Source organism: Aquarana catesbeiana, linkage group LG03 (genome assembly GCF_042186555.1).
Source record: "Aquarana catesbeiana isolate 2022-GZ linkage group LG03, ASM4218655v1, whole genome shotgun sequence".
Classification (NCBI taxonomy): Eukaryota; Metazoa; Chordata; class Amphibia; order Anura; family Ranidae; genus Aquarana; species Aquarana catesbeiana.
Genome location: NC_133326.1, coordinates 644,925,002 through 644,951,385, shown reverse-complemented (window position 1 = coordinate 644,951,385; position 26,384 = coordinate 644,925,002). Strand labels below are relative to the sequence as shown.

The 26,384-nt window shown below is 50.6% G+C and overlaps 15 non-coding genes and 13 pseudogenes across 15 annotated transcripts; all 28 read left to right on the top strand.

Annotated features, from left to right (window-relative positions):
- The first annotated feature begins 251 nt into the window (after nt 1-251).
- TRNAK-UUU (transfer RNA lysine (anticodon UUU)) lies at nt 252-324 on the top strand. Its single transcript has one exon. It is a non-coding gene; the product is annotated as a tRNA-Lys (tRNA).
- A 566-nt stretch (nt 325-890) lies between these two features.
- On the top strand, nt 891-1,031 carry LOC141135267 (U4 spliceosomal RNA). Its single transcript, XR_012243548.1, has one exon. It is a non-coding gene; the product is annotated as a U4 spliceosomal RNA (small nuclear RNA).
- A 641-nt stretch (nt 1,032-1,672) lies between these two features.
- On the top strand, nt 1,673-1,745 carry TRNAK-UUU (transfer RNA lysine (anticodon UUU)). The gene has a single exon. It is a non-coding gene; the product is annotated as a tRNA-Lys (tRNA).
- A 572-nt stretch (nt 1,746-2,317) lies between these two features.
- On the top strand, nt 2,318-2,458 carry LOC141135236 (U4 spliceosomal RNA). Its single transcript, XR_012243518.1, has one exon. It is a non-coding gene; the product is annotated as a U4 spliceosomal RNA (small nuclear RNA).
- A 641-nt stretch (nt 2,459-3,099) lies between these two features.
- Nucleotides 3,100-3,172, top strand: TRNAK-UUU (transfer RNA lysine (anticodon UUU)). Its single transcript has one exon. It is a non-coding gene; the product is annotated as a tRNA-Lys (tRNA).
- A 566-nt stretch (nt 3,173-3,738) lies between these two features.
- Nucleotides 3,739-3,803, top strand: LOC141135521 (U4 spliceosomal RNA; annotated as a pseudogene).
- Nucleotides 3,804-6,110: 2,307 nt separating this feature from the next.
- LOC141135467 (U4 spliceosomal RNA) lies at nt 6,111-6,232 on the top strand (annotated as a pseudogene).
- Nucleotides 6,233-7,512: 1,280 nt separating this feature from the next.
- LOC141135354 (U4 spliceosomal RNA) lies at nt 7,513-7,577 on the top strand (annotated as a pseudogene).
- A 1,134-nt stretch (nt 7,578-8,711) lies between these two features.
- Nucleotides 8,712-8,841, top strand: LOC141135525 (U4 spliceosomal RNA; annotated as a pseudogene).
- Nucleotides 8,842-9,482: 641 nt separating this feature from the next.
- TRNAK-UUU (transfer RNA lysine (anticodon UUU)) lies at nt 9,483-9,555 on the top strand. The gene has a single exon. It is a non-coding gene; the product is annotated as a tRNA-Lys (tRNA).
- A 572-nt stretch (nt 9,556-10,127) lies between these two features.
- LOC141135234 (U4 spliceosomal RNA) lies at nt 10,128-10,268 on the top strand. Its single transcript, XR_012243516.1, has one exon. It is a non-coding gene; the product is annotated as a U4 spliceosomal RNA (small nuclear RNA).
- An 821-nt stretch (nt 10,269-11,089) lies between these two features.
- LOC141135418 (U4 spliceosomal RNA) lies at nt 11,090-11,154 on the top strand (annotated as a pseudogene).
- Nucleotides 11,155-12,327: 1,173 nt separating this feature from the next.
- On the top strand, nt 12,328-12,460 carry LOC141136015 (U2 spliceosomal RNA; annotated as a pseudogene).
- A 997-nt stretch (nt 12,461-13,457) lies between these two features.
- LOC141135610 (U4 spliceosomal RNA) lies at nt 13,458-13,579 on the top strand (annotated as a pseudogene).
- Nucleotides 13,580-14,220: 641 nt separating this feature from the next.
- Nucleotides 14,221-14,293, top strand: TRNAK-UUU (transfer RNA lysine (anticodon UUU)). The gene has a single exon. It is a non-coding gene; the product is annotated as a tRNA-Lys (tRNA).
- Nucleotides 14,294-14,859: 566 nt separating this feature from the next.
- On the top strand, nt 14,860-14,924 carry LOC141135353 (U4 spliceosomal RNA; annotated as a pseudogene).
- A 1,133-nt stretch (nt 14,925-16,057) lies between these two features.
- On the top strand, nt 16,058-16,179 carry LOC141135609 (U4 spliceosomal RNA; annotated as a pseudogene).
- Nucleotides 16,180-16,817: 638 nt separating this feature from the next.
- TRNAK-UUU (transfer RNA lysine (anticodon UUU)) lies at nt 16,818-16,890 on the top strand. Its single transcript has one exon. It is a non-coding gene; the product is annotated as a tRNA-Lys (tRNA).
- A 566-nt stretch (nt 16,891-17,456) lies between these two features.
- On the top strand, nt 17,457-17,597 carry LOC141135117 (U4 spliceosomal RNA). The gene has a single exon (XR_012243412.1). It is a non-coding gene; the product is annotated as a U4 spliceosomal RNA (small nuclear RNA).
- A 641-nt stretch (nt 17,598-18,238) lies between these two features.
- On the top strand, nt 18,239-18,311 carry TRNAK-UUU (transfer RNA lysine (anticodon UUU)). Its single transcript has one exon. It is a non-coding gene; the product is annotated as a tRNA-Lys (tRNA).
- Nucleotides 18,312-18,877: 566 nt separating this feature from the next.
- LOC141135488 (U4 spliceosomal RNA) lies at nt 18,878-18,942 on the top strand (annotated as a pseudogene).
- Nucleotides 18,943-20,062: 1,120 nt separating this feature from the next.
- On the top strand, nt 20,063-20,205 carry LOC141135304 (U4 spliceosomal RNA). Its single transcript, XR_012243575.1, has one exon. It is a non-coding gene; the product is annotated as a U4 spliceosomal RNA (small nuclear RNA).
- Nucleotides 20,206-20,846: 641 nt separating this feature from the next.
- On the top strand, nt 20,847-20,919 carry TRNAK-UUU (transfer RNA lysine (anticodon UUU)). The gene has a single exon. It is a non-coding gene; the product is annotated as a tRNA-Lys (tRNA).
- A 566-nt stretch (nt 20,920-21,485) lies between these two features.
- Nucleotides 21,486-21,550, top strand: LOC141135352 (U4 spliceosomal RNA; annotated as a pseudogene).
- Nucleotides 21,551-22,729: 1,179 nt separating this feature from the next.
- LOC141135909 (U2 spliceosomal RNA) lies at nt 22,730-22,862 on the top strand (annotated as a pseudogene).
- Nucleotides 22,863-23,868: 1,006 nt separating this feature from the next.
- Nucleotides 23,869-23,990, top strand: LOC141135608 (U4 spliceosomal RNA; annotated as a pseudogene).
- Nucleotides 23,991-24,573: 583 nt separating this feature from the next.
- On the top strand, nt 24,574-24,646 carry TRNAK-UUU (transfer RNA lysine (anticodon UUU)). Its single transcript has one exon. It is a non-coding gene; the product is annotated as a tRNA-Lys (tRNA).
- Nucleotides 24,647-25,212: 566 nt separating this feature from the next.
- On the top strand, nt 25,213-25,353 carry LOC141135261 (U4 spliceosomal RNA). The gene has a single exon (XR_012243542.1). It is a non-coding gene; the product is annotated as a U4 spliceosomal RNA (small nuclear RNA).
- Nucleotides 25,354-26,384: the final 1,031 nt, after the last annotated feature.

Genomic DNA, 26,384 nt, shown 5'->3' with positions numbered 1-26,384 from the left:
AACTAAGGCAGAAACTTTAGGCGTTCTCCACCTGTACCGGACTGGACCCTATCTGCATGGTTGCAGGTTAGATTCTCCCTTTTATCTTCAACCTGTCCTAGAAAATTAAACGGGAGAGGACGATTGGCCAGCCTGGGCAAGCCAAATACTTGTGCTTTCAGCCACCCGGTCCCCTTGGCTGAATGGTCTTTTTCCACCATACATGTCAAGATTCAAGCAGCTTGGACCGCTATGGAGGAGGAGCTTTGAGAGCCCGGATAGCTCAGTCGGTAGAGCATCAGACTTTTAATCTGAGGGTCCAGGGTTCAAGTCCCTGTTCGGGCGGTGCCTTTCACTTACCTATGAGGCCTTTGAGCTGCCAATAGGGCAGTCTTTATGCACATCTGCCGGGAATGCTCACTGGCTCAGAGAGATGAAATGCCCTAACTTCCCCCTTTCTAGGCTCCTGGAATCTGCCAGAAATAAAGGTGGCTGAAGGTGATTGCTTGACCAACTGTTTCCCAACAACCCTTGTCTATGGCAGCTTACCTGGGCTCCAGTTCAGGCATGTTATCTAGCGAACTTTCAACAAAGGCCCCAAATCCTTCCACCTTGGTCTTTTCTCAGCAGCATAGCTGTTCAAACACATACGCTCCCAGTGGCCTTTCAGGACTGCTGTGGGAGAAACGCATCTGACATCTAGGGCCCTGTCCCTTTAGATTCTCCTTAGTTCTTTCAAATGCTAACACTATTCAGTGGGTAAACAATGCCCACTTAGGCATCGTCCCTGTCTCATTAACATGCCAAGTCCCAGAATGCTCAGCGGCCCACTGGATGACACTTATGTGTCTCTCCTCAATGTCAATTTCTCCTCCAAGGAAGGGCAGATGTTGGCAGGCACTGATTCGGTTAGCTTTGCGCAGTGGCAGTATCATAGCCAATGAGGTTCAACTGAGGCGTAATTATTGCTAATTGAAAACTTTTCCCAATACCCCGCCACGATGACTTGAAATACAGTCAGCACTGGCAATTTTTGAGAGTCTCTGAGGAGACTGAGCAATGTGTTTTCAACAGCAGATAAGTGACGGCTTCTTACATGCAGACTGAGATGCGTTAGAGTTGAGAAAGTGAGTCACGGGCCCATTGACACCATAGAGAGCTTTTGTGTCATCACGCAGCCTGGGTAGAACAATCAGTGATTGGCACGCGCCGCTCGTTCTTCACTTGCCTGTAATCCAGAGTGGACTCTACCTCGTTTTTTTGCCTGGGTTTCTTCTGCTGGACCTGGCAACATGAGGCTCAAGGTGAACTGTCTTTATTTGTAACCCAGTCACTGATTAAGAATACTGGAAGCGTGTTGGTCCAGGGTTAAGGAAGCCTTTCGGGCGGTGTCTTTTTGCAAGGCCCTTGTTTCCGGTCAAAGAGCATTGAACTGTAGGTAAAACTAAGGCAGAAACTTTAGGCGTTCTCCACCTGTACCGGACTGGACCCTATCTGCATGGTTGCAGGTTAGATTCTCCCTTTTATCTTCAACCTGTCCTAGAAAATTAAACGGGAGAGGACGATTGGCCAGCCTGGGCAAGCCAAATACTTGTGCTTTCAGGCACCCGGTCCCCTTGGCTGAATGGTCTTTTTCCACCATACATGTCAAGATTCAAGCAGCTTGGACCGCTATGGAGGAGGAGCTTTGAGAGCCCGGATAGCTCAGTCGGTAGAGCATCAGACTTTTAATCTGAGGGTCCAGGGTTCAAGTCCCTGTTCGGGCGGTGCCTTTCACTTACCTATGAGGCCTTTGAGCTGCCAATAAGGCAGTCTTTATGCACATCTGCCGGGAATGCTCACTGGCTCAGAGAGATGAAATGTCCTAACTTCCCCCTTTCTAGGCTCCTGGAATCTGCCAGAAATAAAGGTGGCTGAAGGTGATTGCTTGACCAACTGTTTCCCAACAACCCTTGTCTATGGCAGCTTACCTGGGCTCCAGTTCAGGCATGTTATCTAGCGAACTTTCAACAAAGGCCCCAAATCCTTCCACCTTGGTCTTTTCTCAGCAGCATAGCTGTTCAAACACATATGCTCCCAGTGGCCTTTCAGGACTGCTGTGAGAGAAACGCATCTGACAGGAGAATCTAGGGCCCTGTCCCTTTAGATTCTCCTTAGTTCTTTCAAATGCTAACACTATTCAGTGGGTAAACAATCCCCACTTAGGCATCGTCCCTGTCTCATTAACATGCCAAGTCCCAGAATGCTCAGCGGCCCACTGGATGACACTTATGTGTCTCTCCTCAATGTCAATTTCTCCTCCAAGGAAGGGCAGATGTTGGCAGGCACTGATTTGGTTAGCTTTGCGCAGTGGCAGTATCATAGCCAATGAGGTTCAACTGAGGCGTGATTATTGCTAATTGAAAACTTTTCCCAATACCCCGCCACGATGACTTGAAATACAGTCAGTACTGGCAATTTTTGAGAGTCTCTGAGGAGACTGAGCAATGTGTTTTCAACAGCAGATAAGTGACGGCTTCTTACATGCAGACTGAGATGCGTTAGAGTTGAGAAAGTGAGTCACGGGCCCATTGACACCATAGAGAGCTTTTGTGTCATCACGCAGCCTGGGTAGAACAATCAGTGATTGGCACGCGCCGCTCGTTCTTCACTTGCCTGTAATCCAGAGTGGACTCTACCTCGTTTTTTTGCCTGGGTTTCTTCTGCTGGACCTGGCAACATGAGGCTCAAGGTGAACTGTCTTTATTTGTAACCCAGTCACTGATTAAGAATACTGGAAGCGTGTTGGTCCAGGGTTAAGGAAGCCTTTCGGGCGGTGTCTTTTTGCAAGGCCCTTGTTTCCGGTCAAAGAGCATTGAACTGTAGGTAAAACTAAGGCAGAAACTTTAGGCGTTCTCCACCTGTACCGGACTGGACCCTATCTGCATGGTTGCAGGTTAGATTCTCCCTTTTATCTTCAACCTGTCCTAGAAAATTAAACGGGAGAGGACGATTGGCCAGCCTGGGCAAGCCAAATACTTGTGCTTTCAGGCACCCGGTCCCCTTGGCTGAATGGTCTTTTTCCACCATACATGTCAAGATTCAAGCAGCTTGGACCGCTATGGAGGAGGAGCTTTGAGAGCCCGGATAGCTCAGTCGGTAGAGCATCAGACTTTTAATCTGAGGGTCCAGGGTTCAAGTCCCTGTTCGGGCGGTGCCTTTCACTTACCTATGAGGCCTTTGAGCTGCCAATAGGGCAGTCTTTATGCACATCTGCCGGGAATGCTCACTGGCTCAGAGAGATGAAATGTCCTAACTTCCCCCTTTCTAGGCTCCTGGAATCTGCCAGAAATAAAGGTGGCTGAAGGTGATTGCTTGACCAACTGTTTCCCAACAACCCTTGTCTATGGCAGCTTACCTGGGCTCCAGTTCAGGCATGTTATCTAGCGAACTTTCAACAAAGGCCCCAAATCCTTCCACCTTGGTCTTTTCTCAGCAGCATAGCTGTTCAAACACATACGCTCCCAGTGGCCTTTCAGGACTGCTGTGGGAGAAACGCATCTGACATCTAGGGCCCTGTCCCTTTAGATTCTCCTTAGTTCTTTCAAATGCTAACACTATTCAGTGGGTAAACAATGCCCACTTAGGCATCGTCCCTGTCTCATTAACATGCCAAGTCCCAGAATGCTCAGCGGCCCACTGGATGACACTTATGTGTCTCTCCTCAATGTCAATTTCTCCTCCAAGGAAGGGCAGATGTTGGCAGGCACTGATTTGGTTAGCTTTGCGCAGTGGCAGTATCATAGCCAATGAGGTTCAACTGAGGCGAGATTATTGCTAATTGCTTCTCGGCCCTTTGGCTAAGATCAAATCTAATATCTGTTCTTATCAGTTTCCAGGAGGTGGTGCTTGCTTCTGTCCCTGATCTATGGCGAGATAGAGATGGGATTGCGGTTGCTATGCAAAACCTGCTGGAGTGAAAGTAACCCGGAGCGGTTTGTAGCCGAAAGGGAAGCCTTCTGATGGGGACGGAGAACCATTCGGTCTTGGCGGAGGGTCGGGATCCTGGCCTTCTGGCCTGGATTGGTTCAGCTCTAGCTCTGGACAGTTATTTGGGAGAGAACGCTGGTTCCCCTTGCTCCCACCGGGGGAGCGGCCAGTATTTCCCAAATGTAATTAGGTAGGAGGGACGGAATGACGGTGAAGCCTGATGGCAAGGGCTCTTTCCGAGCTTCCAGAACTCCATACCTTTCTGCCTGGGGTGGGGGCTGCTGTGGTCTGGGCTGTGGGTCAGGGCTTTTTCGAAAAGCCAGTGGTGAATGTGCCCCTGAAGTGGCAGTTCAGGGGTGCCGTATAGTCACGGTGTGAAAGCACTTGATTTTATGGCACTATGGTCACTTCACCACAACACACGTTTTTCGCACCTGCCTCTTGGGCCGGGCCTTTTGGCCAGGACCAGGGGAAATTTTTATGCCTGGCCGGAGGGCCGGCCATTGTATAGCACAATGGCCACTTTCACTCTCCCATCTCACTATCTTCCCCACTCTTTCTTTTACCCCTGTTTGTCACCTTTTTGTCTTTTTTTTTGGTTGTCTTTGTATACACGTTTTGTCACTGTATGGCGAGTAGGGTGTGGGTCCTCGGGCCTACTCTGAAAGTCTTGGGAGGGGGTGGACATAGGCCTTTTGGCTTGGTTCGCCCTCTCCTTTGAGGGGTCTCTCTTCGGGAGAGCCCCACTGTACTTGGGTTGGTCTGCTTCGGCAGTCCTTCCAGTTGTGGGGGTCCGCCTGGTTTCGGCCGGATGGACCCTTTGTCTGAGTACCTCAGTCCCTGTCTGGAGCCTAACGCCCCGGGGGATCAGGGTAAGGTCCTTCCCTAGTGGAGGACTCTGTACACCCGTTGCACGTTTTTGTGTTTCACTCTTTATGTGTGGGCACTTTTTTTTGGCACTGGGTGGAAGTTTTTGAGGTGTGTTTTGCACGCCACTGGCTTTTCGATAGAGTGATTATTGCTAATTGCTTCTCGGCCTTTTGGTGAAGATCAAGTGTAGTATCTATTCTTATCAGTTTCCAGGAGGTGGTGCTTGCTTCCGTCCCTGATCTATGGTGAAATAGAGATGGGATTGCGGTTGCTATGCAAAACCTGCTGGAGTGAAGGTGACCTGGAGCGGTTTGCAGCCGAAAAGGAAGCCTTCTGATGGGGATGGAGAACCACGGGGTCTGAACCAGAGGGTCGGGACCCTGGTCTTCTGGCCTGGATTGGGGCGGATCTAGCTCCAGACAGTTATTTGGGAGAGAACGCTTACTCCTGCCTTGCAGGTGGGGGAGGGAGTGGCAAGTACTTCCCGAATGTAATTAGGAGGAGTGATGGGAGCGACGGCAGAGCCTGATGGTAAAGGGCTCTTTCCGGCTTCCTGATCTCCATATCCTTCCTGTCTGTGGTGGGGTCTGCTGTGGTCTGGGCTGGGTGGTCAGGGCTTTTTCGAAAAGCCAGTGGTGAATGTGCCCCTGAAGTGGCAGTTCAGGGGTGCCGTATAGTCACAGTGTGAAAGCACTTGATTTTATGGCACCATGGTCACTTCACCACAACACACGTTTTTCGCACCTGCCTCTTGGGCCGGGCCTTTTGGCCAGGACCAGGGGAAATTTTTATGCCTGGCCGGAGGGCCGGCCATTGTATAGCACAATGGCCACTTTCACTCTCCCATCTCACTATCTTTCCCACTCTTTCTTTTACCCCTGTTTGTCACCTTTTTGTCTTTTTTTTGGTTGTCTTTGTATACACGTTTTGTCACTGTGTGGCGAGTAGGGTGTGGGTCCTCGGGCCTACTCTGAAAGTCTTGGGAGGGGGTGGACATAGGCCTTTTGGCTTGGTTCGCCCTCTCCTTTGAGGGGTCTCTCTTCGGGAGAGCCCCACTGTACTTGGGTTGGTCTGCTTCGGCAGTCCTTCCAGTTGTGGGGGTCCGCCTGGTTTCGGCCGGATGGACCCTTTGTCTGAGTACCTCAGTCCCTGTCTGGAGCCTAACGCCCCGGGGGATCAGGGTAAGGTCCTTCCCTAGTGGAGGACTCTGTACACCCGTTGCACGTTTTTGTGTTTCACTCTCTATGTGTGGGCACTTTTTTTTGGCACCGGGTGGAAGTTTTTGAGGTGTGTTTTGCACGCCACTGGCTTTTCGATAGAGTGATTATTGCTAATTGAAAACTTTTCCCAATACCCCGCCATGATGACTTGAAATACAGTCAGCACTGGCAATTTTTGAGAGTCTCTGAGGAGACTGAGCAATGTGTTTTCAACAGCAGATAAGTGACGGCTTCTTACATGCAGACTGAGATGCGTTAGAGTTGAGAAAGTGAGTCACGGGCCCATTGACACCATAGAGAGCTTTTGTGTCATCACGCAGCCTGGGTAGAACAATCAGTGATTGGCACGCGCCGCTCGTTCTTCACTTGCCTGTAATCCAGAGTGGACTCTACCTCGTTTTTTTGCCTGGGTTTCTTCTGCTGGACCTGGCAACATGAGGCTCAAGGTGAACTGTCTTTATTTGTAACCCAGTCACTGATTAAGAATACTGGAAGCGTGTTGGTCCAGGGTTAAGGAAGCCTTTCGGGCGGTGTCTTTTTGCAAGGCCCTTGTTTCCGGTCAAAGAGCATTGAACTGTAGGTAAAACTAAGGCAGAAACTTTAGGCGTTCTCCACCTGTACCGGACTGGACCCTATCTGCATGGTTGCAGGTTAGATTCTCCCTTTTATCTTCAACCTGTCCTAGAAAATTAAACGGGAGAGGACGATTGGCCAGCCTGGGCAAGCCAAATACTTGTGCTTTCAGGCACCCGGTCCCCTTGGCTGAATGGTCTTTTTCCACCATACATGTCAAGATTCAAGCAGCTTGGACCGCTATGGAGGAGGAGCTTTGAGAGCCTGGATAGCTCAGTCGGTAGAGCATCAGACTTTTAATCTGAGGGTCCAGGGTTCAAGTCCCTGTTCGGGCGGTGCCTTTCACTTACCTATGAGGCCTTTGAGCTGTCAATAGGGCAGTCTTTATGCACATCTGCCGGGAATGCTCACTGGCTCAGAGAGATGAAATGTCCTAACTTCCCCCTTTCTAGGCTCCTGGAATCTGCCAGAAATAAAGGTGGCTGAAGGTGATTGCTTGACCAACTGTTTCCCAACAACCCTTGTCTATGGCAGCTTACCTGGGCTCCAGTTCAGGCATGTTATCTAGCGAACTTTCAACAAAGGCCCCAAATCCTTCCACCTTGGTCTTTTCTCAGCAGCATAGCTGTTCAAACACATACGCTCCCAGTGGCCTTTCAGGACTGCTGTGGGAGAAACGCATCTGACATCTAGGGCCCTGTCCCTTTACATTCTCCTTAGTTCTTTCAAATGCTAACACTATTCAGTGGGTAAACAATGCCCACTTAGGCATCGTCCCTGTCTCATTAACATGCCAAGTCCCAGAATGCTCAGCGGCCCACTGGATGACACTTATGTGTCTCTCCTCAATGTCAATTTCTCCTCCAAGGAAGGGCAGATGTTGGCAGGCACTGATTCGGTTAGCTTTGCGCAGTGGCAGTATCATAGCCAATGAGGTTCAACTGAGGCGTGATTATTGCTAATTGCTTCTCGGCCTTTTGGCGAAGATCAAGTGTAGTATCTATTCTTATCAGTTTCCAGGAGGTGGCGCTTGCTTCCGTCCCTGATCTATGGCGAAATAGAGATGGGATTGCGGTTGCTATGCAAAACCTGCTGGAGTGAAGGTGACCTGGAGCGGTTTGTAGCCGAAAGGGAAGCCTTCTGATGGGGATGGAGAATCACGGGGTCTGAACCAGAGGGTCGGGACCCTGGCCTTCTGGCCTGGATTGGGGTGGATCTAGCTCCAGACAGTTATTTGGGAGAGAACGCTTACTCCTGCCTTGCAAGGGGGGGAGGGAGTGGCAAGTACTTCCCGAATGTAATTAGGAGGAGTGATGGGAGCGACGGCAGAGCCTGATGGTAAAGGGCTCTTTCCGGCTTCCTGATCTCCATATCCTTCCTGTCTGTGGTGGGGTCTGCTGTGGTCTGGGCTGGGTGGTCAGGGCTTTTTCGAAAAGCCAGTGGTGAATGTGCCCCTGAAGTGGCAGTTCAGGGGTGCCATATAGTCACGGTGTGAAAGCACTTGATTTTATGGCACCATGGTCACTTCACCACAACACACGTTTTTCGCACCTGCCTCTTGGGCCGGGCCTTTTGGCCAGGACCAGGGGAAATTTTTATGCCTGGCCGGAGGGCTGGCCATTGTATAGCACAATGGCCACTTTCACTCTCCCATCTCACCATCTTCCCCACTCTTTCTTTTACCCCTGTTTGTCACCTTTTTGTCTTTTTTTTGGTTGTCTTTGTATACACGTTTTGTCACTGTGTGGCGAGTAGGGTGTGGGTCCTCGGGCCTACTCTGAAAGTCTTGGGAGGGGGTGGACATAGGCCTTTTGGCTTGGTTCGCCCTCTCCTTTGAGGGGTCTCTCTTCGGGAGAGCCCCACTGTACTTGGGTTGGTCTGCTTCGGCAGTCCTTCCAGTTGTGGGGGTCCGCCTGGTTTCGGCCGGATGGACCCCTTTGTCTGAGTACCTCAGTCCCTGTCTGGAGCCTAACGCCCCGGGGGATCAGGGTAAGGTCCTTCCCTAGTGGAGGACTCTGTACACCCGTTGCACGTTTTTGTGTTTCACTCTCTATGTGTGGGCACTTTTTTTTGGCACCGGGTGGAAGTTTTTGAGGTGTGTTTTGCACGCCACTGGCTTTTCGATAGAGTGAGAGAGTGATTATTGCTAATTGAAAACTTTTCCCAATACCCCGCCACGATGACTTGAAATACAGTCAGCACTGGCAATTTTTGAGAGTCTCTGAGGAGACTGAGCAATGTGTTTTCAACAGCAGATAAGTGACGGCTTCTTACATGCAGACTGAGATGCGTTAGAGTTGAGAAAGTGAGTCACGGGCCCATTGACACCATAGAGAGCTTTTGTGTCATCACGCAGCCTGGGTAGAACAATCAGTGATTGGCACGCGCCGCTCGTTCTTCACTTGCCTGTAATCCAGAGTGGACTCTACCTCGTTTTTTTGCCTGGGTTTCTTCTGCTGGACCTGGCAACATGAGGCTCAAGGTGAACTGTCTTTATTTGTAACCCAGTCACTGATTAAGAATACTGGAAGCGTGTTGGTCCAGGGTTAAGGAAGCCTTTCGGGCGGTGTCTTTTTGCAAGGCCCTTGTTTCCGGTCAAAGAGCATTGAACTGTAGGTAAAACTAAGGCAGAAACTTTAGGCGTTCTCCACCTGTACCGGACTGGACCCTATCTGCATGGTTGCAGGTTAGATTCTCCCTTTTATCTTCAACCTGTCCTAGAAAATTAAACGGGAGAGGACGATTGGCCAGCCTGGGCAAGCCAAATACTTGTGCTTTCAGGCACCCGGTCCCCTTGGCTGAATGGTCTTTTTCCACCATACATGTCAAGATTCAAGCAGCTTGGACCGCTATGGAGGAGGAGCTTTGAGAGCCCGGATAGCTCAGTCGGTAGAGCATCAGACTTTTAATCTGAGGGTCCAGGGTTCAAGTCCCTGTTCGGGCGGTGCCTTTCACTTACCTATGAGGCCTTTGAGCTGCCAATAGGGCAGTCTTTATGCACATCTGCCGGGAATGCTCACTGGCTCAGAGAGATGAAATGTCCTAACTTCCCCCTTTCTAGGCTCCTGGAATCTGCCAGAAATAAAGGTGGCTGAAGGTGATTGCTTGACCAACTGTTTCCCAACAACCCTTGTCTATGGCAGCTTACCTGGGCTCCAGTTCAGGCATGTTATCTAGCGAACTTTCAACAAAGGCCCCAAATCCTTCCACCTTGGTCTTTTCTCAGCAGCATAGCTGTTCAAACACATATGCTCCCAGTGGCCTTTCAGGACTGCTGTGAGAGAAACGCATCTGACAGGAGAATCTAGGGCCCTGTCCCTTTAGATTCTCCTTAGTTCTTTCAAATGCTAACACTATTCAGTGGGTAAACAATGCCCACTTAGGCATCGTCCCTGTCTCATTAACATGCCAAGTCCCAGAATGCTCAGCGGCCCACTGGATGACACTTATGTGTCTCTCCTCAATGTCAATTTCTCCTCCAAGGAAGGGCAGATGTTGGCAGGCACTGATTTGGTTAGCTTTGCGCAGTGGCAGTATCATAGCCAATGAGGTTCAACTGAGGCGTGATTATTGCTAATTGAAAACTTTTCCCAATACCCCGCCACGATGACTTGAAATACAGTCAGTACTGGCAATTTTTGAGAGTCTCTGAGGAGACTGAGCAATGTGTTTTCAACAGCAGATAAGTGACGGCTTCTTACATGCAGACTGAGATGCGTTAGAGTTGAGAAAGTGAGTCACGGGCCCATTGACACCATAGAGAGCTTTTGTGTCATCACGCAGCCTGGGTAGAACAATCAGTGATTGGCACGCGCCGCTCGTTCTTCACTTGCCTGTAATCCAGAGTGGACTCTACCTCGTTTTTTTGCCTGGGTTTCTTCTGCTGGACCTGGCAACATGAGGCTCAAGGTGAACTGTCTTTATTTGTAACCCAGTCACTGATTAAGAATACTGGAAGCGTGTTGGTCCAGGGTTAAGGAAGCCTTTCGGGCGGTGTCTTTTTGCAAGGCCCTTGTTTCCGGTCAAAGAGCATTGAACTGTAGGTAAAACTAAGGCAGAAACTTTAGGCGTTCTCCACCTGTACCGGACTGGACCCTATCTGCATGGTTGCAGGTTAGATTCTCCCTTTTATCTTCAACCTGTCCTAGAAAATTAAACGGGAGAGGACGATTGGCCAGCCTGGGCAAGCCAAATACTTGTGCTTTCAGGCACCCGGTCCCCTTGGCTGAATGGTCTTTTTCCACCATACATGTCAAGATTCAAGCAGCTTGGACCGCTATGGAGGAGGAGCTTTGAGAGCCCGGATAGCTCAGTCGGTAGAGCATCAGACTTTTAATCTGAGGGTCCAGGGTTCAAGTCTCATTAACATGCCAAGTCCCAGAATGCTCAGCGGCCCACTGGATGACACTTATCTGTCTCTCCTCAATGTCAATTTCTCCTCCAAGGAAGGGCAGATGTTGGCAGGCACTGATTTGGTTAGCTTTGCGCAGTGGCAGTATCATAGCCAATGAGGTTCAACTGAGGCGTGATTATTGCTAATTGCTTCTCGGCCCTTTGGCTAAGATCGAATCTAGTATCTGTTCTTATCAGTTTCCAGGAGGTGGCGCTTGCTTCTGTCCCTGATCTATGGCGAGATAGAGATGGGATTGCGGTTGCTATGCAAAACCTGCTGGAGTGAAGGTAACCCGGAGCGGTGTGTAGCCGAAAGGGAAGCCTTCTGATGGGGACGGAGAACCATTCGGTCTTGGCGGAGGGTCGGGATCCTGGCCTTCTGGCCTGGATTGGGGCGGATCTAGCTCCAGGCAGTTATTTGGGAGAGAACGCTTACTCCTGCCTTGCAAGGGGGGGAGGGAGTGGCAAGTACTTCCCGAATGTAATTAGGAGGAGTGATGGGAGCGACGGCAGAGCCTGATGGTAAAGGGCTCTTTCCGGCTTCCTGATCTCCATATCCTTCCTGTCTGTGGTGGGGTCTGCTGTGGTCTGGGCTGGGTGGTCAGGGCTTTTTCGAAAAGCCAGTGGTGAATGTGCCCCTGAAGTGGCAGTTCAGGGGTGCCGTATAGTCACGGTGTGAAAGCACTTGATTTTATGGCACCATGGTCACTTCACCACAACACACGTTTTTCGCACCTGCCTCTTGGGCCGGGCCTTTTGGCCAGGACCAGGGGAAATTTTTATGCCTGGCCGGAGGGCCGGCCATTGTATAGCACAATGGCCACTTTCACTCTCCCATCTCACTATCTTCCCCACTCTTTCTTTTACCCCTGTTTGTCACCTTTTTGTCTTTTTTTTGGTTGTCTTTGTATACACGTTTTGTCACTGTGTGGCGAGTAGGGTGTGGGTCCTCGGGCCTACTCTGAAAGTCTTGGGAGGGGGTGGACATAGGCCTTTTGGCTTGGTTCACCCTCTCCTTTGAGGGGTCTCTCTTCGGGAGAGCCCCACTGTACTTGGGTTGGTCTGCTTCGGCAGTCCTTCCAGTTGTGGGGGTCCGCCTTGTTTCGGCCGGATGGACCCTTTGTCTGAGTACCTCAGTCCCTGTCTGGAGCCTAACGCCCCGGGGGATCAGGGTAAGGTCCTTCCCTAGTGGAGGACTCTGTACACCCGTTGCACGTTTTTGTGTTTCACTCTCTATGTGTGGGCACTTTTTTTTGGCACCGGGTGGAAGTTTTTGAGGTGTGTTTTGCACGCCACTGGCTTTTCGATAGAGTGATTATTGCTAATTGCTTCTCGGCCCTTTGGCTAAGATCGAATCTAGTATCTGTTCTTATCAGTTTCCAGGAGGTGGCGCTTGCTTCTGTCCCTGATCTATGGCGAGATAGAGATGGGATTGCGGTTGCTATGCAAAACCTGCTGGAGTGAAGGTAACCCGGAGCGGTTTGTAGCCGAAAGGGAAGCCTTCTGATGGGGACGGAGAACCATTCGGTCTTGGCGGAGGGTCGGGATCCTGGCCTTCTGGCCTGGATTGGGGCAGCTCTAGCTCTGGACAGTTATTTGGGAGAGAACGCTGGCTCCCCTTGCTCCCACCGGGGGAGCGGCCAGTATTTCCCAAATGTAATTAGGTAGGAGGGACGGAACGACGGTGAAGCCTGATGGCAAGGGCACTCTCCAAGCTTCCAGAACTCCATACCTTTCTGCCTGGGGTGGGGGCTGCTGTGGTCTGGGCTGTGGGTCAGGGCTTTTTCGAAAAGCCAGTGGTGAATGTGCCCCTGAAGTGGCAGTTCAGGGGTGCCGTATAGTCACGGTGTGAAAGCACTTGATTTTATGGCACCATGGTCACTTCACCACAACACACGTTTTTCGCACCTGCCTCTTGGGCCGGGCCTTTTGGCCAGGACCAGGGGAAATTTTTATGCCTGGCCGGAGGGCCGGCCATTGTATAGCACAATGGCCACTTTCACTCTCCCATCTCACTATCTTCCCCACTCTTTCTTTTACCCCTGTTTGTCACCTTTTTGTCCTTTTTTTGGTTGTTTTGTATACACGTTTGTCACTGTGTGGCGAGTAGGGTGTGGGTCCTCGGGCCTACTCTGAAAGTCTTGGGAGGGGGTGGACATAGGCCTTTTGGCTTGGTTCGCCCTCTCCTTTGAGGGGTCTCTCTTCGGGAGAGCCCCACTGTACTTGGGTTGGTCTGCTTCGGCAGTCCTTCCAGTTGTGGGGGTCCGCCTGGTTTCGGCCAGATGGACCCTTTGTCTGAGTACCTCAGTCCCTGTCTGGAGCCTAACGCCCCGGGGGATCAGGGTAAGGTCCTTCCCTAGTGGAGGACTCTGTACACCCGTTGCACGTTTTTGTGTTTCACTCTCTATGTGTGGGCACTTTTTTTTGGCACCGGGTGGAAGTTTTTGAGGTGTGTTTTGCACGCCACTGGCTTTTCGATAGAGTGATTATTGCTAATTGAAAACTTTTCCCAATACCCCGCCACGATGACTTGAAATACAGTCAGCACTGGCAATTTTTGAGAGTCTCTGAGGAGACTGAGCAATGTGTTTTCAACAGCAGATAAGTGACGGCTTCTTACATGCAGACTGAGATGCGTTAGAGTTGAGAAAGTGAGTCACGGGCCCATTGACACCATAGAGAGCTTTTGTGTCATCACGCAGCCTGGGTAGAACAATCAGTGATTGGCACGCGCCGCTCGTTCTTCACTTGCCTGTAATCCAGAGTGGACTCTACCTCGTTTTTTTGCCTGGGTTTCTTCTGCTGGACCTGGCAACATGAGGCTCAAGGTGAACTGTCTTTATTTGTAACCCAGTCACTGATTAAGAATACTGGAAGCGTGTTGGTCCAGGGTTAAGGAAGCCTTTCGGGCGGTGTCTTTTTGCAAGGCCCTTGTTTCCGGTCAAAGAGCATTGAACTGTAGGTAAAACTAAGGCAGAAACTTTAGGCGTTCTCCACCTGTACCGGACTGGACCCTATCTGCATGGTTGCAGGTTAGATTCTCCCTTTTATCTTCAACCTGTCCTAGAAAATTAAACGGGAGAGGACGATTGGCCAGCCTGGGCAAGCCAAATACTTGTGCTTTCAGGCACCCGGTCCCCTTGGCTGAATGGTCTTTTTCCACCATACATGTCAAGATTCAAGCAGCTTGGACTGCTATGGAGGTGGAGCTTTGAGAGCCCGGATAGCTCAGTCGGTAGAGCATCAGACTTTTAATCTGAGGGTCCAGGGTTCAAGTCCCTGTTCGGGCGGTGCCTTTCACTTACCTATGAGGCCTTTGAGCTGCCAATAGGGCAGTCTTTATGCACATCTGCCGGGAATGCTCACTGGCTCAGAGAGATGAAATGCCCTAACTTCCCCCTTTCTAGGCTCCTGGAATCTGCCAGAAATAAAGGTGGCTGAAGGTGATTGCTTGACCAACTGTTTCCCAACAACCCTTGTCTATGGCAGCTTACCTGGGCTCCAGTTCAGGCATGTTATCTAGCGAACTTTCAACAAAGGCCCCAAATCCTTCCACCTTGGTCTTTTCTCAGCAGCATAGCTGTTCAAACACATACGCTCCCAGTGGCCTTTCAGGACTGCTGTGGGAGAAACGCATCTGACATCTAGGGCCCTGTCCCTTTAGATTCTCCTTAGTTCTTTCAAATGCTAACACTATTCAGTGGGTAAACAATGCCCACTTAGGCATCGTCCCTGTCTCATTAACATGCCAAGTCCCAGAATGCTCAGCGGCCCACTGGATGACACTTATGTGTCTCTCCTCAATGTCAATTTCTCCTCCAAGGAAGGGCAGATGTTGGCAGGCACTGATTTGGTTAGCTTTGCGCAGTGGCAGTATCATAGCCAATGAGGTTCAACTGAGGCGTGATTATTGCTAATTGCTTCTCGGCCTTTTGGCGAAGATCAAGTGTAGTATCTATTCTTATCAGTTTCCAGGAGGTGGCGCTTGCTTCCGTCCCTGATCTATGGCGAAATAGAGATGGGATTGCGGTTGCTATGCAAAACCTGCTGGAGTGAAGGTGACCTGGAGCGGTTTGTAGCCAAAAGGGAAGCCTTCTGATGGGGATGGAGAACCACGGGGTCTGAACCAGAGGGTTGGGACCCTGGCCTTCTGGCCTGGATTGGGGCGGATCTAGCTCCAGACAGTTATTTGGGAGAGAAAGCTTACTCCTGCCTTGCAAGGGGGGGAGGGAGTGGCAAGTACTTCCCGAATGTAATTAGGAGGAGTGATGGGAGCGACGGCAGAGCCTGATGGTAAAGGGCTCTTTCCGGCTTCCTGATCCCCATATCCTTCCTGTCTGTGGTGGGGTCTGCTGTGGTCTGGGCTGGGTGGTCAGGGCTTTTTCGAAAAGCCAGTGGTGAATGTGCCCCTGAAGTGGCAGTTCAGGGGTGCCGTATAGTCACGGTGTGAAAGCACTTGATTTTATGGCACCATGGTCACTTCACCACAACACACGTTTTTCGCACCTGCCTCTTGGGCCGGGCCTTTTGGCCAGGACCAGGGGAAATTTTTATGCCTGGCCGGAGGGCCGGCCATTGTTTAGCACAATGGCCACTTTCACTCTCCCATCTCACTATCTTCCCCACTCTTTCTTTTACCCCTGTTTGTCACCTTTTTGTCTTTTTTTTGGTTGTCTTTGTATACACGTTTTGTCACTGTGTGGCGAGTAGGGTGTGGGTCCTCGGGCCTACTCTGAAAGTCTTGGGAGGGGGTGGACATAGGCCTTTTGGCTTGGTTTGCCCTCTCCTTTGAGGGGTCTCTCTTTGGGAGAGCCCCACTGTACTTGGGTTGGTCTGCTTCGGCAGTCCTTCCAGTTGTGGGGGTCCGCCTGGTTTCAGCCGGATGGACCCTTTGTCTGAGTACCTCAGTCCCTGTCTGGAGCCTAACGCCCCGGGGGATCAGGGTAAGGTCCTTCCCTAGTGGAGGACTCTGTACACCCGTTGCACGTTTTTGTGTTTCACTCTCTATGTGTGGGCACTTTTTTTTGGCACCGGGTGGAAGTTTTTGAGGTGTGTTTTGCACGCCACTGGCTTTTCGATAGAGTGATTATTGCTAATTGAAAACTTTTCCCAATACCCCGCCACGATGACTTGAAATACAGTCAGCACTGGCAATTTTTGAGAGTCTCTGAGGAGACTGAGCAATGTGTTTTCAACAGCAGATAAGTGACGGCTTCTTACATGCAGACTGAGATGCGTTAGAATTGAGAAAGTGAGTCACGGGCCCATTGACACCATAGAGAGCTTTTGTGTCATCACGCAGCCTGGGTAGAACAATCAGTGATTGGCACGCGCCGCTCGTTCTTCACTTGCCTGTAATCCAGAGTGGACTCTACCTCGTTTTTTTGCCTGGGTTTCTTCTGCTGGACCTGGCAACATGAGGCTCAAGGTGAACTGTCTTTATTTGTAACCCAGTCACTGATTAAGAATACTGGAAGCGTGTTGGTCCAGGGTTAAGGAAGCCTTTCGGGCGGTGTCTTTTTGCAAGGCCCTTGTTTCCGGTCAAAGAGCATTGAACTGTAGGTAAAACTAAGGCAGAAACTTTAGGCGTTCTCCACCTGTACCGGACTGGACCCTATCTGCATGGTTGCAGGTTAGATTCTCCCTTTTATCTTCAACCTGTCCTAGAAAATTAAACGGGAGAGGACGATTGGCCAGCCTGGGCAAGCCAAATACTTGTGCTTTCAGCCACCCGGTCCCCTTGGCTGAATGGTCTTTTTCCACCATACGTGTCAAGATTCAAGCAGCTTGGACCGCTATGGAGAGGCTTTGAGAGCCCGGATAGCTCAGTCGGTAGAGCATCAGACTTTTAATCTGAGGGTCCAGGGTTCAAGTCCCTGTTCGGGCGGTGCCTTTCACTTACCTATGAGGCCTTTGAGCTGCCAATAGGGCAGTCTTTATGCACATCTGCCGGGAATGCTCACTGGCTCAGAGAGATGAAATGCCCTAACTTCCCCCTTTCTAGGCTCCTGGAATCTGCCAGAAATAAAGGTGGCTGAAGGTGATTGCTTGACCAACTGTTTCCCAACAACCCTTGTCTATGGCAGCTTACCTGGGCTCCAGTTCAGGCATGTTATCTAGCGAACTTTCAACAAAGGCCCCAAATCCTTCCACCTTGGTCTTTTCTCAGCAGCATAGCTGTTCAAACACATACGCTCCCAGTGGCCTTTCAGGACTGCTGTGGGAGAAACGCATCTGACATCTAGGGCCCTGTCCCTTTAGATTCTCCTTAGTTCTTTCAAATGCTAACACTATTCAGTGGGTAAACAATGCCCACTTAGGCATCGTCCCTGTCTCATTAACATGCCAAGTCCCAGAATGCTCAGCGGCCCACTGGATGACACTTATGTGTCTCTCCTCAATGTCAATTTCTCCTCCAAGGAAGGGCAGATGTTGGCAGGCACTGATTTGGTTAGCTTTGCGCAGTGGCAGTATCATAGCCAATGAGGTTCAACTGAGGCGTGATTATTGCTAATTGAAAACTTTTCCCAATACCCCGCCACGATGACTTGAAATACAGTCAGCACTGGCAATTTTTGAGAGTCTCTGAGGAGACTGAGCAATGTGTTTTCAACAGCAGATAAGTGATGGCTTCTTACATGCAGACTGAGATGCGTTAGAGTTGAGAAAGTGAGTCACGGGCCCATTGACACCATAGAGAGCTTTTGTGTCATCACGCAGCCTGGGTAGAACAATCAGTGATTGGCACGCGCCGCTCGTTCTTCACTTGCCTGTAATCCAGAGTGGACTCTACCTCGTTTTTTTGCCTGGGTTTCTTCTGCTGGACCTGGCAACATGAGGCTCAAGGTGAACTGTCTTTATTTGTAACCCAGTCACTGATTAAGAATACTGGAAGCGTGTTGGTCCAGGGTTAAGGAAGCCTTTTGGGCGGTGTCTTTTTGCAAGGCCCTTGTTTCCGGTCAAAGAGCATTGAACTGTAGGTAAAACTAAGGCAGAAACTTTAGGCGTTCTCCACCTGTACCGGACTGGACCCTATCTGCATGGTTGCAGGTTAGATTCTCCCTTTTATCTTCAACCTGTCCTAGAAAATTAAACGGGAGAGGACGATTGGCCAGCCTGGGCAAGCCAAATACTTGTGCTTTCAGGCACCCGGTCCCCTTGGCTGAATGGTCTTTTTCCACCATACATGTCAAGATTCAAGCAGCTTGGACCGCTATGGAGGAGGAGCTTTGAGAGCCCGGATAGCTCAGTCGGTAGAGCATCAGACTTTTAATCTGAGGGTCCAGGGTTCAAGTCCCTGTTCGGGCGGTGCCTTTCACTTACCTATGAGGCCTTTGAGCTGCCAATAGGGCAGTCTTTATGCACATCTGCCGGGAATGCTCACTGGCTCAGAGAGATGAAATGTCCTAACTTCCCCCTTTCTAGGCTCCTGGAATCTGCCAGAAATAAAGGTGGCTGAAGGTGATTGCTTGACCAACTGTTTCCCAACAACCCTTGTCTATGGCAGCTTACCTGGGCTCCAGTTCAGGCATGTTATCTAGCGAACTTTCAACAAAGGCCCCAAATCCTTCCACCTTGGTCTTTTCTCAGCAGCATAGCTGTTCAAACACATACGCTCCCAGTGGCCTTTCAGGACTGCTGTGGGAGAAACGCATCTGACATCTAGGGCCCTGTCCCTTTAGATTCTCCTTAGTTCTTTCAAATGCTAACACTATTCAGTGGGTAAACAATGCCCACTTAGGCATCGTCCCTGTCTCATTAACATGCCAAGTCCCAGAATGCTCAGCGGCCCACTGGATGACACTTATGTGTCTCTCCTCAATGTCAATTTCTCCTCCAAGGAAGGGCAGATGTTGGCAGGCACTGATTTGGTTAGCTTTGCGCAGTGGCAGTATCATAGCTAATGAGGTTCAACTGAGGCGTGATTATTGCTAATTGCTTCTCAGCCTTTTGGTGAAGATCAAGTGTAGTATCTATTCTTATCAGTTTCCAGGAGGTGGCGCTTGCTTCCGTCCCTGATCTATGGCGAAATAGAGATGGGATTGCGGTTGCTATGCAAAACCTGCTGGAGTGAAGGTGACCTGGAGCGGTTTGTAGCCGAAAAGGAAGCCTTCTGATGGGGATGGAGAACCACGGGGTCTGAACCAGAGGGTCGGGACCCTGGTCTTCTGGCCTGGATTGGGGCGGATCTAGCTCCAGACAGTTATTTGGGAGAGAACGCTTACTCCTGCCTTGCAAGGGGGGGAGGGAGTGGCAAGTACTTCCCGAATGTAATTAGGAGGAGTGATGGGAGCGACGGCAGAGCCTGATGGTAAAGGGCTCTTTCCGGCTTCCTGATCTCCATATCCTGCCTGTCTGTGGTGGGGTCTGCTGTGGTCTGGGCTGGGTGGTCAGGGCTTTTTCGAAAAGCCAGTGGTGAATGTGCCCCTGAAGTGGCAGTTCAGGGGTGCCGTATAGTCACGGTGTGAAAGCACTTGATTTTATGGCACCATGGTCACTTCACCACAACACATGTTTTTCGCACCTGCCTCTTGGGCCGGGCCTTTTGGCCAGGACCAGAGGAAATTTTTATGCCTGGCCGGAGGGCCGGCCATTGTATAGCACAATGGCCACTTTCACTCTCCCATCTCACTATCTTCCCCACTCTTTCTTTTACCCCTGTTTGTCACCTTTTTGTCTTTTTTTTTGGTTGTCTTTGTATACACGTTTTATCACTGTGTGGCGAGTAGGGTGTGGGTCCTCGGGCCTACTCTGAAAGTCTTGAGAGGAGGTGGACATAGGCCTTTTGGCTTGGTTCGCCCTCTCCTTTGAGGGGTCTCTCTTCGGGAGAGCCCCACTGTACTTGGGTTGGTCTGCTTCGGCAGTCCTTCCAGTTGTGGGGGTCCGCCTGGTTTCGGCCGGATGGACCCTTTGTCTGAGTACCTCAGTCCCTGTCTGGAGCCTAACGCCCCGGGGGATCAGGGTAAGGTCCTTCCCTAGTGGAGGACTCTGTACACCCGTTGCACGTTTTTGTGTTTCACTCTCTATGTGTGGGCACTTTTTTTTGGCACCGGGTGGAAGTTTTTGAGGTGTGTTTTGCACGCCACTGGCTTTTCGATAGAGTGAGGCGTGATTATTGCTAATTGAAAACTTTTCCCAATACCCCGCCACGATGACTTGAAATACAGTCAGCACTGGCAATTTTTGAGAGTCTCTGAGGAGACTGAGCAATGTGTTTTCAACAGCAGATAAGTGACGGCTTCTTACATGCAGACTGAGATGCGTTAGAGTTGAGAAAGTGAGTCACGGGCCCATTGACACCATAGAGAGCTTTTGTGTCATCACGCAGCCTGGGTAGAACAATCAGTGATTGGCACGCGCCGCTCGTTCTTCACTTGCCTGTAATCCAGAGTGGACTCTACCTCGTTTTTTTGCCTGGGTTTCTTCTGCTGGACCTGGCAACATGAGGCTCAAGGTGAACTGTCTTTATTTGTAACCCAGTCACTGATTAAGAATACTGGAAGCGTGTTGGTCCAGGGTTAAGGAAGCCTTTCGGGCGGTGTCTTTTTGCAAGGCCCTTGTTTCCGGTCAAAGAGCATTGAACTGTAGGTAAAACTAAGGCAGAAACTTTAGGCGTTCTCCACCTGTACCGGACTGGACCCTATCTGCATGGTTGCAGGTTAGATTCTCCCTTTTATCTTCAACCTGTCCTAGAAAATTAAACGGGAGAGGACGATTGGCCAGCCTGGGCAAGCCAAATACTTGTGCTTTCAGGCACCCGGTCCCCTTGGCTGAATGGTCTTTTTCCACCATACATGTCAAGATTCAAGCAGCTTGGACCGCTATGGAGGAGGAGCTTTGAGAGCCCGGATAGCTCAGTCGGTAGAGCATCAGACTTTTAATCTGAGGGTCCAGGGTTCAAGTCCCTGTTCGGGCGGTGCCTTTCACTTACCTATGAGGCCTTTGAGCTGCCAATAGGACAGTCTTTATGCACATCTGCCGGGAATGCTCACTGGCTCAGAGAGATGAAATGTCCTAACTTCCCCCTTTCTAGGCTCCTGGAATCTGCCAGAAATAAAGGTGGCTGAAGGTGATTGCTTGACCAACTGTTTCCCAACAACCCTTGTCTATGGCAGCTTACCTGGGCTCCAGTTCAGGCATGTTATCTAGCGAACTTTCAACAAAGGCCCCAAATCCTTCCACCTTGGTCTTTTCTCAGCAGCATAGCTGTTCAAACACATACGCTCCCAGTGGCCTTTCAGGACTGCTGTGGGAGAAACGCATCTGACATCTAGGGCCCTGTCCCTTTAGATTCTCCTTAGTTCTTTCAAATGCTAACACTATTCAGTGGGTAAACAATGCCCACTTAGGCATCGTCCCTGTCTCATTAACATGCCAAGTCCCAGAATGCTCAGCGGCCCACTGGATGACACTTATGTGTCTCTCCTCAATGTCAATTTCTCCTCCAAGGAAGGGCAGATGTTGGCAGGCACTGATTTGGTTAGCTTTGCGCAGTGGCAGTATCATAGCCAATGAGGTTCAACTGAGGCGTGATTATTGCTAATTGCTTCTCGGCCTTTTGGCGAAGATCAAGTGTAGTATCTATTCTTATCAGTTTCCAGGAGGTGGCGCTTGCTTCCGTCCCTGATCTATGGCGAAATAGAGATGGGATTGCGGTTGCTATGCAAAACCTGCTGGAGTGAAGGTGACCTGGAGCGGTTTGTAGCCGAAAGGGAAGCCTTCTGATGGCAATGGAGAACCACGGGGTCTGAACCAGAGGGTCGGGACCCTGGCCTTCTGGCCTGGATTGGGGCGGATCTAGCTCCAGACAGTTATTTGGGAGAGAACGCTTACTCCTGCCTTGCAAGGGGGGGAGGGAGTGGCAAGTACTTCCCGAATGTAATTAGGAGGAGTGATGGGAGCGACGGCAGAGCCTGATGGTAAAGGGCTCTTTCCGGCTTCCTGATCTCCATATCCTTCCTGTCTGTGGTGGGGGCTGCTGTGGTCTGGGCTGGGTGGTCAGGGCTTTTTCGAAAAGCCAGTGGTGAATGTGCCCCTGAAGTGGCAGTTCAGGGGTGCCGTATAGTCACGGTGTGAAAGCACTTGATTTTATGGCACCATGGTCACTTCACCACAACACACGTTTTTCGCACCTGCCTCTTGGGCCGGGCCTTTTGGCCAGGACCAGGGGAAATTTTTATGCCTGGCCGGAGGGCCGGCCATTGTATAGCACAATGGCCACTTTCACTCTCCCATCTCACTATCTTCCCCACTCTTTCTTTTACCCCTGTTTGTCACCTTTTTGTCTTTTTTTTTTTGGTTGTCTTTGTATACACGTTTTGTCACTGTGTGGCGAGTAGGGTGTGGGTCCTCGGGCCTACTCTGAAAGTCTTGGGAGGGGATGGACATAGGCCTTTTGGCTTGGTTCGCCCTCTCCTTTGAGGGGTCTCTCTTCGGGAGAGCCCCACTGTACTTGGGTTGGTCTGCTTCGGCAGTCCTTCCAGTTGTGGGGGTCCGCCTGGTTTCGGCCGGATGGACCCTTTGTCTGAGTACCTCAGTCCCTGTCTGGAGCCTAACGCCCCGGGGGATCAGGGTAAGGTCCTTCCCTAGTGGAGGACTCTGTACACCCGTTGCACGTTTTTGTGTTTCACTCTCTATGTGTGGGCACTTTTTTTTGGCACCGGGTGGAAGTTTTTGAGGTGTGTTTTGCACGCCACTGGCTTTTCGATAGAGAGTGATTATTGCTAATTGCTTCTCGGCCTTTTGGCGAAGATCAAGTGTAGTATCTATTCTTATCAGTTTCCAGGAGGTGGCGCTTGCTTCCGTCCCTGATCTATGGCGAAATAGAGATGGGATTGCGGTTGCTATGCAAAACCTGCTGGAGTGAAGGTGACCTGGAGCGGTTTGTAGCCGAAAGGGAAGCCTTCTGATGGGGATGGAGAATCACGGGGTCTGAACCAGAGGGTCGGGACCCTGGCCTTCTGGCCTGGATTGGGGTGGATCTAGCTCCAGACAGTTATTTGGGAGAGAACGCTTACTCCTGCCTTGCAAGGGGGGGAGGGAGTGGCAAGTACTTCCCGAATGTAATTAGGAGGAGTGATGGGAGCGACGGCAGAGCCTGATGGTAAAGGGCTCTTTCCGGCTTCCTGATCTCCATATCCTTCCTGTCTGTGGTGGGGTCTGCTGTGGTCTGGGCTGGGTGGTCAGGGCTTTTTCGAAAAGCCAGTGGTGAATGTGCCCCTGAAGTGGCAGTTCAGGGGTGCCATATAGTCACGGTGTGAAAGCACTTGATTTTATGGCACCATGGTCACTTCACCACAACACACGTTTTTCGCACCTGCCTCTTGGGCCGGGCCTTTTGGCCAGGACCAGGGGAAATTTTTATGCCTGGCCGGAGGGCTGGCCATTGTATAGCACAATGGCCACTTTCACTCTCCCATCTCACCATCTTCCCCACTCTTTCTTTTACCCCTGTTTGTCACCTTTTTGTCTTTTTTTTGGTTGTCTTTGTATACACGTTTTGTCACTGTGTGGCGAGTAGGGTGTGGGTCCTCGGGCCTACTCTGAAAGTCTTGGGAGGGGGTGGACATAGGCCTTTTGGCTTGGTTCGCCCTCTCCTTTGAGGGGTCTCTCTTCGGGAGAGCCCCACTGTACTTGGGTTGGTCTGCTTCGGCAGTCCTTCCAGTTGTGGGGGTCCGCCTGGTTTCGGCCGGATGGACCCCTTTGTCTGAGTACCTCAGTCCCTGTCTGGAGCCTAACGCCCCGGGGGATCAGGGTAAGGTCCTTCCCTAGTGGAGGACTCTGTACACCCGTTGCACGTTTTTGTGTTTCACTCTCTATGTGTGGGCACTTTTTTTTGGCACCGGGTGGAAGTTTTTGAGGTGTGTTTTGCACGCCACTGGCTTTTCGATAGAGTGATTATTGCTAATTGAAAACTTTTCCCAATACCCCGCCACGATGACTTGAAATACAGTCAGCACTGGCAATTTTTGAGAGTCTCTGAGGAGACTGAGCAATGTGTTTTCAACAGCAGATAAGTGACGGCTTCTTACATGCAGACTGAGATGCGTTAGAGTTGAGAAAGTGAGTCACGGGCCCATTGACGCGCCGCTCGTTCTTCACTTGCCTGTAATCCAGAGTGGACTCTACCTCGTTTTTTTGCCTGGGTTTCTTCTGCTGGACCTGGCAACATGAGGCTCAAGGTGAACTGTCTTTATTTGTAACCCAGTCACTGATTAAGAATACTGGAAGCGTGTTGGTCCAGGGTTAAGGAAGCCTTTCGGGCGGTGTCTTTTTGCAAGGCCCTTGTTTCCGGTCAAAGAGCATTGAACTGTAGGTAAAACTAAGGCAGAAACTTTAGGCGTTCTCCACCTGTACCGGACTGGACCCTATCTGCATGGTTGCAGGTTAGATTCTCCCTTTTATCTTCAACCTGTCCTAGAAAATTAAACGGGAGAGGACGATTGGCCAGCCTGGGCAAGCCAAATACTTGTGCTTTCAGGCACCCGGTCCCCTTGGCTGAATGGTCTTTTTCCACCATACATGTCAAGATTCAAGCAGCTTGGACCGCTATGGAGGAGGAGCTTTGAGAGCCCGGATAGCTCAGTCGGTAGAGCATCAGACTTTTAATCTGAGGGTCCAGGGTTCAAGTCCCTGTTCGGGCGGTGCCTTTCACTTACCTATGAGGCCTTTGAGCTGCCAATAGGGCAGTCTTTATGCACATCTGCCGGGAATGCTCACTGGCTCAGAGAGATGAAATGCCCTAACTTCCCCCTTTCTAGGCTCCTGGAATCTGCCAGAAATAAAGGTGGCTGAAGGTGATTGCTTGACCAACTGTTTCCCAACAACCCTTGTCTATGGCAGCTTACCTGGGCTCCAGTTCAGGCATGTTATCTAACGAACTTTCAACAAAGGCCCCAAATCCTTCAACCTTGGTCTTTTCTCAGCAGCATAGCTGTTCAAACACATACGCTCCCAGTGGCCTTTCAGGACTGCTGTGGGAGAAACGCATCTGACATCTAGGGCCCTGTCCCTTTAGATTCTCCTTAGTTCTTTCAAATGCTAACACTATTCAGTGGGTAAACAATGCCCACTTAGGCATCGTCCCTGTCTCATTAACATGCCAAGTCCCAGAATGCTCAGCGGCCCACTGGATGACACTTATGTGTCTCTCCTCAATGTCAATTTCTCCTCCAAGGAAGGGCAGATGTTGGCAGGCACCGATTTGGTTAGCTTTGCGCAGTGGCAGTATCATAGCCAATGAGGTTCAACTGAGGCGTGATTATTGCTAATTGAAAACTTTTCCCAATACCCCGCCACAATGACTTGAAATACAGTCAGCACTGGCAATTTTTGAGAGTCTCTGAGGAGACTGAGCAATGTGTTTTCAACAGCAGATAAGTGACGGCTTCTTACATGCAGACTGAGATGCGTTAGAGTTGAGAAAGTGAGTCACGGGCCCATTGACACCATAGAGAGCTTTTGTGTCATCACGCAGCCTGGGTAGAACAATCAGTGATTGGCACGCGCCGCTCGTTCTTCACTTGCCTGTAATCCAGAGTGGACTCTACCTCGTTTTTTTGCCTGGGTTTCTTCTGCTGGACCTGGCAACATGAGGCTCAAGGTGAACTGTCTTTATTTGTAACCCAGTCACTGATTAAGAATACTGGAAGCGTGTTGGTCCAGGGTTAAGGAAGCCTTTCGGGCGGTGTCTTTTTGCAAGGCCCTTGTTTCCGGTCAAAGAGCATTGAACTGTAGGTAAAACTAAGGCAGAAACTTTAGGCGTTCTCCACCTGTACCGGACTGGACCCTATCTGCATGGTTGCAGGTTAGATTCTCCCTTTTATCTTCAACCTGTCCTAGAAAATTAAACGGGAGAGGACGATTGGCCAGCCTGGGCAAGCCAAATACTTGTGCTTTCAGGCACCCGGTCCCCTTGGCTGAATGGTCTTTTTCCACCATACGTGTCAAGATTCAAGCAGCTTGGACCGCTATGGAGAGACTTTGAGAGCCCGGTTAGCTCAGTCGGTAGAGCATCAGACTTTTAATCTGAGGGTCCAGGGTTCAAGTCCCTGTTCGGGCGGTGCCTTTCACTTACCTATGAGGCCTTTGAGCTGCCAATAGGGCAGTCTTTATGCACATCTGCCGGGAATGCTCACAGGCTCAGAGAGATGAAATGTCCTAACTTCCCCCTTTCTAGGCTCCTGGAATCTGCCAGAAATAAAGGTGGCTGAAGGTGATTGCTTGACCAACTGTTTCCCAACAACCCTTGTCTATGGCAGCTTACCTGGGCTCCAGTTCAGGCATGTTATCTAGCGAACTTTCAACAAAGGCCCCAAATCCTTCCACCTTGGTCTTTTCTCAGCAGCATAGCTGTTCAAACACATACGCTCCCAGTGGCCT